General features: G+C 33.0%; 1 pseudogene; it reads left to right on the top strand.

Moving 5' to 3' along the window:
* The first annotated feature begins 681 nt into the window (after positions 1-681).
* Positions 682-6,133, top strand: LOC119192002 (annotated as a pseudogene).
* The last annotated feature ends 1,571 nt before the right edge of the window (positions 6,134-7,704 follow it).

Genomic DNA, 7,704 nt, shown 5'->3' with positions numbered 1-7,704 from the left:
TGACCGTACATCTATGATTTGCTCCCTTCTAGACCTTTGTATTCCTTTTCCATCTTCTATCCTCTCTTTACTTAGTACAAATAATTTTTCTGTGTATAAATGTATTGCATCATTTTTCATTAAGAACAATATAAAATTGTAATTATTTCATCCTCATCCATCATTAGTGTTATGTTTTTGTAAATTGTATTTTTTATTTAATTTTTATTTTATGTAAGGCATAGTTTTTCCTTTTTCCTTTCAAACCCTCCTGATATCTCCTTTTCTAAATTTCTTTACCAGTCTTAATTTTATATCTCAAACTGTTTCCCTACCTTTGTCCTATGCAAAAACCGTCAGCAAAGAAACCTAACATTGCAATCTCCAAAGCTGCGCAAAGCCAATATTATGAATATTTGCAACAACTTGTCTTTGGCTAAATGCACTACACGTGCGAAGCCATGAAGAAAAAAAAAAATGGCAACAATAGTCCGATTCTAGTCGAAATGACAATTATCAAATTGATAGATATATTTGATTATGTTTAAACGTGATACTTTTTATAACAATAGTATAATTATCTATTTTACATTTTCTTTCGTTTAGACGTAACTGCTCCATAAATATCCCAATTTTCTGTTTACCGTTTTGCATCTCCACAAGAAACTTCAAAAATAACGATAATTTCGTTATGTGTGATAAAATGAAAAACACAAATCAACTCCACCGCCTACGAATAGAAAAATACGAAATCCGTTCGACAAACATTTGATAGATAAACTTCACAAACCAATATGCAGGTGTGTTTAGAACTTTGTGTTACAAAAAAAATTATGTGTATTTTGTATGTACAGTTAGGACGTGAGTGCTTTGATTTATTTATATTATGGTTTCGTTTGTCACTAGTCCGGGCATGTGCAAGATATACAAGAAAAGAGCAGTGGTTCTTTCCGTTGGGATATAGACCAAGCATGTACATTAGTGCCCGAGGACATCGTAGCGTGCAACAGCCAATTTGAACCGTCTCCAGATCCGGCTCTCGAAAGAATCGCCGAGGAGGCGACTGACAAGTAAGTAATGGTATAGATATCATAATAATTTCTATTCTATTATAATTGTATTATAATTGTATGCTGAAGACTTTTTGTTTGTTTGAACGCGCTAATGTCAGGAACTACAGTTTCGAATTTAATAATTCTTTTAATATTGGATAGCCCATTTATCGAGGAAGGCTATATAACATCATTCTATGTACAACAGGAGCGGAGATTCAATGAATAATGTTCCAAAAAGGGGACAATTGATTCCTTTTGAGTGATTCCATTCTGTGCGAAGCGTGAACAGTTAAAGTTACTTAACAATCATGGAGAATGACAGAATTGTTCCTCTTAAAAAGTTCTAAAAATATATATTAAAACAAAATCCTCCACCACATCTGTCTGCCTGTCTTAATATGACAAACCTAAAAACTACCTAATGGATAATATTAATTACTTTCGAGGAAATTAGGTATGAAAATAGTATGAGATGCCGGGAAGGACAAAGTGCTGCTTTCTATTGTGGTATAATATAATATATAGGGACATTTATCCTGGAAAACTTTCACATAAGTGAAGCAACAAGCAAAAGCCAGTTGTTGGTAAACCAATTCCATTCTAACAAATTTGTAATATTTCAGTCATTTGGTAAGCAATTTTAATTTTAAATAGTGGCACAACTATTATACAATATGTGTATGGATGCTAGTTAATATTTCTCTGTCTGTGTTTCATAAATTGACCTTAGCATTATATTTTTCATTATAAAGATGGCAGCTATAAACATCAAATATCTTGAGTAAAATACTTTAAAAAATCTTGTAATTAGTAAATAATCTGTAAATTATACTTTTTTTTACAGATTTTTCTCCCAAGAAATGGTAATGCCTAGTCCTCTTGAATCTTCCAAAAAAATAAAACCACTGTTGCAAACATCCTCAAAGCTGTGTCCAAATAAGCAGCATCATTAGTGAAGAAGTTGTTTTAACTAGAGAAGGTAAGATCATGTTTAGTAAATTTTTTATGAAATGAATAAGAACAATGAGTTACTTAGACATTTGCATATTTGTTTCAGACCAAAACTTCAAAATGTTTTAATAAGATTGTGGATAATTATTAATTTGAAATTAAATCTTAATATAATTCAGTTATGTTAGGAATTGAGTTGTAATGTAAAAATTAGGACCTCAGTTCTGACACAGTATTTATTTGTATAATTGATCAATATCATGGAATTTGTGACAGGAATATTTATAGTTTTGTTATTGTAAAGTAATTTTATTTTTGTGGCAGGGTTTAGTAATTCATAATTGTTCATCTGAAGTAATTCTAAAATCATATTATTTACCTTCTTATTTTTTTATTTTCCAGAATGCAATTCAAAATTGATCATATATTTTTTTTTAGTTTCAGCTCAAACAGTATTAACTCTACCACCAGAGCTGCCTCCAGAAGTAGAGAAAATACTACAAAGTTTTTGCACTTTTACCCAGGTATCTGCATATTTTTTTAACATACCATTCATAGATGAATACATACACAATAAATAAACTTATATACAAAAGCATAAAGACAACAAAAACTTTAGTGCATATGAACTGGCACAATAAGTACAAACCTTTTTTCCTCCATTTTCAATGTGGTATTATTCCAAATTGAAATATTTTGATTAACAGAAATGACTGTGATTACTGTATACCCTTGATTTTTGTGTCTCCATCCAGAGATGTGTTAAAGGATTTTGATCTTTGAGTATGATGAACAATACATCCTAAAACCTGTTTCAACACAATTTTGAAGGGACCAGTTAAATAAGCATCTTAAACAGGAAAGTTTTTATGCAGAATAGGGAAAATAAGACATCATTTGTAGCTAATTTTGTGTAGGTATTGAATTATATATTTATGAAGTTATTATAATGTTATATATGTATTTTTAAACCAAGTTATTTTATCATAATTTTATTATTTATAAATGTTACTTAAACCAAGTGATTATCTAAACCTTATAATTTGTTAATGAAACAAAAGCTAGCCATGAAAGCTCAAGATTGTGCATAATAAAAAAACACAGAACATTCCTACGTTTTTGGAGCAACATGGAATTTTTGCCATATCACTAGTAAATATAGCAATTCTGACCCATCAGCATTTGCACATGCCAGGGCAGTAAGCCTTCCTTTGCTTGCTCTGCCTGATAATAAATATAATTCATTGATTGTTTTGAGTTGTTCATAAATAAACACAGTCCAGTTACTTATGTTGCAGGATCAAAACATATCAGGTGAATATGAAATCACAGCGAATGGGTCACTTCGTCGTAAATTATTCTTTGAGGAACACAGTGATATGGACCATTATGATTCAGAGCAAACTGATGATGAAATACATGTGGAACAGAGACCCCCATCTAGCTATGAATCTCACACACCAGTGGCATTTAGTCCTGACCTGGTAAGCATTTTAACATGAACAAGTATTTTTTTATTTGTAGATGCATTTTATTTAATGTTCACTGGGAAACATAAACAAGAATTATGATCTAGATTATAAAATCTAAAGTAATATTTTTATCTACAAATGTTTTCAACCAAGATCTGTGTTAATAATGAGTATGAACCTCAATGGCCATAGTTTAGATAATAGTATTATCCACTGATTTGGATAAGAAGGTTAACATAGCAATTGCTGCATATTATATTTCCTTAATCACACCTATATGCTTGTTATGATATAATTACTGTATCACAAATTTCCTTGATCTCAAATTGTTATCAGTGAATACAGGAAAACATGCACATTCTTATTAGGAAGTATGTATCTTTATCAAGAACCTTGTTGCTATAAGATGATGTATTTTTCAGAGCCAAAATCTAGTCGCAAAAGGGATGAAGCGAACTTTTGGCACACCTCTGAAGAAAGGTTTACCTGCTACTACAAAGCCTTGTTATCGTAACAAGATTTTTGGATGTTGTGGATTTTGGGGAGCCATGCTTTAGTCCTATTGAATTTAGAACACCTATACGGAATGATCAGCGATCGGCTACGTCGTCGTCTTTGGCCTCTGCTTCAATTTCACCAGTTACCAAAGCAGCTTCCAGTGATGAAGAGGTTAGTAAAGCAATTTTCACTAATTATGCTCATAGGATATTTGTATCTGTGTTATAGCAATCACTATACACAATGTATAAAGTCCACCATAGTGGATCACATAAACGTTTGTAAAAGATAGAAGCTTTAAGAGGACCAGGTATAAGCAGACCTGCATAATTGTGCCACACTTGCGAGAGGTAGTCATTTGTCTTCTGTCCATATTTCTGACTCCATATGGATGCCACACTACTTACCGTCAGATGCTTTCTAGTTATTATTGTCACTTATAACATATTAATGTATATGTATATTGTTTTAGAAGAACAACTTTACCTCACCTGAGTCTGAATCAATGGCTACATGTCTTGATTGTGTCTCTGTACCAAAGGCGAATAAGAAAGGTCCATGTCTCTGTAAGCTAACACCGAACAAGATAAAGAGAAGTGCATCTCTAAAAGAGTCTCCACAAAGAAGCAGAAAAGGATCATTCTCTTTTTCAGAGAAACGCAGTCTTAGTTTGTCGAATCTACATCGCAGTCGGTCTGTGCAAAAACTTGATTTCAGCATGGACATGAGCATTGATGGGTCGACACAAGATCAATCGCAAGGTTGGTTTTGAGTCACTTCACCCATTGTATTTAAAAATTCGATTTGAGTCAATAATTTCCATAATTTTTGTTAATATTTATTATTTGTAGAATTGTTTATGCATCATTAATTTAAAGGCTTATTAAATATACCAAAGAATTTATTGAACCAATTGAATATATTTTCATTTTAAGTGTGCATAAGACTTCATTTAGGCAATCTGTCATTTGCACTACTAACTTTTTATTCAGCCATTAACATACCTAATTTTCACCAGCAGATTCGGAATCCAGTTTGCAACCAGACGCCCAAGCGACATGGTCGATTGTAGAAGAAACAAGCATACACCATCTCGTTGATGTTGTTTCGTCTAAAGAGCGACTAACAGATTTACGATCATCTACTAAAATTCAGACTGTGAATATATTGGATGACACACCTATTAAGGGGAAATGTAAGAGCAATGTGCTTTCGCATGAAATCAGCAAAATTCGCGTGCCAATGCCACTGAGCCCATTGCAGATGTCATTGGACAGTAGTTTAGATAATAGCGACAACCCGCTCGGCTTGGAGGACAAGAAGATAGATTTTAACAAAGTTGATCTCAAGTTTTTGACTGAAAATGCGTATAAATTTGATTTGACCAACAACGCGACTAAGGTTGGAGCTGATTGCTCAACTAGCTTTAAGAGAGTTGATAGTGGTTTCAATGAGAACACGTTCTACGCAAACGCATCTAGTTATTATGAAAGTGCCATAAAACCGTCAGAATTGACCGTGACTAATACGTCGCAATTAAACACTGCCAAAGGTGCATTGAAAGAAATATCTAATGTCCATTGGATGAGAGTTGATAGTGGATTCAAGGACGAAAATTCTGCTGATAGTATGCAGTTCTATCCCGTGCTTGACAGTTCAGTGAAAAAGTACAATAGTTTCCATTTTACAAAAGCCAATACTGACGGAAAAGAGAATGTACCTAATGAAGATTTCGAGAGATTTCTTGTTCAACCCTCAAACAAGGACACAATGTCTATGTCAGACATCTTCACTGATGATATGACTTTCAATTGCAATTTTTCTTCAACACCATCCAAGAACAAGTCACGCAGAGTACATTCGTAACATTAGTTTAATTTTTAGTGACTAGTTTTGTTAAAAATTATGAATTTATATGCATTTATGTAGTTAGATAATAATTTAATTTTTTTTGACGCTTCTCCATTATTAGTGGATGATTTTTATAGGATTATTTGAAATTGAGGTTTTGTAAAAGAATATGACTATTATAGTGGATAATGTTTTTGCATGATATATTTTTGTGACTTTTGAGGTGATGTGTGTTTGTTTACTTGAGTCAAGTAATAAAATGAAATAAAGTTTTAAGACTGAAACAAGAATACTTATGATTTCCTAAATAAATTATTCTTCAAAAAACTGCTCATTTAGGATGTAAACTAAAAACAAACTTTATGCAAACTGCGCCAAAAAATAGGTATTATAGTTTCTTAAAAATTTGTTTTAACTTATAATGACAATTCTAAATTTAGCAGTGCCGGATCCTTTATGCTAACGTCATTTAATAATTAATTGGCAGATAAAACGGTGTTTACACATTAATTTTGTTTCGTTAATTGGAAGGCACTATCAAAACTACAAAGTCCAAGATTGTTTACTGTAGTCTACTTGTTTTTTATCGTTTTTATTGTGCTTTTCACTTTCATAACTTTTATGTTTACGTCTTGGAATATATGCCGTCTTTATAACGAAGTATAATTGTTTTCATAAAAAGGAAATACAGTGATTTTTCAGCTATCGTAATAACAGTGAAAATCCCTGATTAATTTCTCTCCAGTATAAACATACAAAACACGTGTTGGCGTGTAGAAGGTGCGTGTTACTATAGGCCATGTTGCATTACAATCTGCCAGACTGTTCGTGCGTCAATTGTTTTTATAACTTCGATAACGTTGTAACCCCTGTTATCGGCGTATCCCGGAACGTCTGTGAACTAGAAGCTATGAGGATCTGTTAGGTAACAATGCGAGGTAGTGTATGTTCAATGCATTCACTCTCTATATAAACGGCAGACGAGTTCCATACATTTTATTTCACATTCCACTGTCAACTCGACAATTAGCAACAGCATTGTTAAGCGTCCGGGTCAATCGCAGATCATATTACGCTAAACTTATTGATACTCTGGCACAACGCACACGCGGTCGGTACTCGCGCACTGCGTTTCGCACAGTTGCCATTTTTATGTGTGAAAGTGTTTGTACACAAGATGTATAACAGAACAAGTGCAACGTTGATGCTGCAGACAATCATGGTGTTGATGGATAAACAGAATTCTACGGACGTCACTAACTTTCCAGCCAGTTTTAGTGGTTAGTGGAATTTTATACAACATATGAAAGTCGAACTTTTTAATGTCATTCTTATTTTGAATTTGAATATATTACCCACATTAGCTAATATTTTTTTTTATCATATCCTGCTCTGGATATAAATTGTATTCCTAATAAGCTTGTTTTTTTAGAGGACTATGAGTTGGAACGGTGCTATGGAATCTACGGTTGTTTCTCTAAAGCATATCCATGGACGGAGCATCGGCCGGACAATTACTTTCCCGTCTCACCTGAATCAATGGCAGTGAGGTAACAATTTTAAATTACAATAACATTTTATAAAATACCGGATGCCGGCCGAGATAACTGTCGCCTCGGCTCGCTGACGAGCTTTCGTTGCAAGTGGTATTTTTGAAACACTGCACTTGTTATCAACTGCCGATTCCAGTAATTTAGCAGACAATAGAATTCCACGAAGTCATTTATTTATAAACGTCGTTTTATCATACCCACATCAGTACTCGGGTAAAACCATCTTGCTATTTGGGAATAATAATATTACCGATATTAAATACTTACTTACTTCATAATAAGCAAATTCATGGCTATAATTGCCTAGAATACGCATAATGCTACTATAAGAATATAATTGTTTTC

Source organism: Manduca sexta, unplaced genomic scaffold, assembly GCF_014839805.1.
Source record: "Manduca sexta isolate Smith_Timp_Sample1 unplaced genomic scaffold, JHU_Msex_v1.0 HiC_scaffold_222, whole genome shotgun sequence".
Lineage (NCBI taxonomy): Eukaryota > Metazoa > Arthropoda > Insecta > Lepidoptera > Sphingidae > Manduca > Manduca sexta.
Note: the sequence above shows the minus strand (reverse complement) of the source record. Positions and strands in the feature narration are given on the sequence as shown.